The following is a 1,792-nucleotide window of genomic DNA, read 5'->3' as shown; positions in this document are numbered from 1 at the left end:
GAAAAGCAAAAGTGGTGTGGAAAGCAGCAAGCACAGCCTGTGGATGGTTACAGTGATGGCTTTGGTGCTGGCTGTGCTGCTCTCCCACTGACTGGGTCCTCTCCTGGGATGTGGGGCAGGCTGTGGGCTCTCTGCATGTGTAGGATGTTGCTGCTGTACATACTATAGAAATGTCTTTCTAACCCGAAGCAAATAAATGTAATTCCCTCATCCAGGCAATAGTGGGGCCTGTGGTGGTCATCTGGGGTGGGGAGGGGCTACCCCATACCTCAATGGGTCCTTTTTCCTAACTGGTGTAAATTACAGTGCACCATGAAAACCAGCACTGAGAAAAGTCTGCAGAGCCAAACCCCATCTGGTGTCCCCCACTCCTTCTCCACAGACACATTTACTGACATGGCCACTAGGTCCCTGTGCAGGCTGCTATGTCAGTGCATAAAGCAGCTTTACCTGACCACCATGTTTCAGAGGTCCCATGGGCAAGTGTGCACAACAGCAGGCAAGGAGCTAGTGGGCAGAGGCAGTCAGTTCAGTTATGGTTCCTCCTGCCTGCATGGCAGAGTCTTCGTGCAGGGGATCGAGGACGCTCGCTCTCCATAGCGGAGCAGATGCTCTTCAGGGCATACTGAATCTCTTCTCAGGATCTAAGCATGCACTTGACCCCCTGGAGCTTCAGGAGGGTGTCCTGGTTCCGGCAGGGATGGGGTTAATCTCCCCAGGAGCCGGCAGGGGGCAGGTATTCCATACCACGTGACCCATGCCCGAGCTATAAGAGGAGCTAGCCGGGGTGAGGAGAGGAGTCGCCACTTGTGGGTGGGCTGCGGCGGTGCGGGTCCGGTCAGTGCGCTTCGCGGCAGTACTGTAATCGCGTTTTTGTCTTTTCCTTTTGCTGTTCTGTTAAATTGCACTCTTTTAACCCACGAGTTTGGCCCTGTCATTTTCTTTTTCCACGACTGTGGGAGTTGTGCGAGCGGCTGCGTGGTTCTTTGTTGCTGGCTGAGGCCAAACCACGACAGTTCTTTTTGGCGCCCAACGTGGGGCATGAAGGGTTGCAATAACAAATTTCTTGTATTCATTTCCCATATTGGTTGGATAGATGCTGGTTACAATGTTACTTCGTTTGTTTGCGTGGCTGTGCTTTGCAAATTCTTACATGCTCTATCTACTCCCCGTGATGCTGTTTGTTATCTCGGGGAGAGGGATCAGGGCTATAATTTTGCTGTCATGTGCAATTTCAGCTTATGATATGATAACATCACTATTGAAGTGGCTTTGTTGGGGTGTCTATGCACTATTGCTGTCTTGTCCATACCTTGGTTATCATCTTTCAGAAGTTATTAATAATATCACCCAATCTATGGGAGAAACAGGGGGAGATACTTTCCCCAGCTCTTTTGCCTCCCTTTTCTCCTTTGGGCCAGATATGACACCTCTTGAGAACTTTGAATATCCTTGGGATGCTCAAACCAGCATGTTTCTATTGCTATGCCTGCTGAATGTTTTTCAGATCTTGTTTAGGGTTAAGCAACTGTTTAAGTCTACCACCCAGAGATCTGCCCCAAGGCTGGATAGTCAGGGGTGGCATGGCATGTGGGAGAATATGGGCAGGTATCTAGAGAATTTCTCACCTCCAATGGTTTGGGACTTCACCCTCGAACAACTCCAGGACCCTGATAAAGTAATAGAATATTTAAAAGGAAAATGCTGTGGCTACTCCAGAGAGGCACAACTTACGGCACTGTGCTGGGCCCTGGCCAGTATCTACCAAACACTGCTCAGTACTATGCAAGAC

Source organism: Charadrius vociferus, unplaced genomic scaffold (genome assembly GCF_000708025.1).
Source record: "Charadrius vociferus isolate BGI_N301 unplaced genomic scaffold, ASM70802v2 scaffold585, whole genome shotgun sequence".
Lineage (NCBI taxonomy): Eukaryota > Metazoa > Chordata > Aves > Charadriiformes > Charadriidae > Charadrius > Charadrius vociferus.
Note: the sequence above shows the minus strand (reverse complement) of the source record.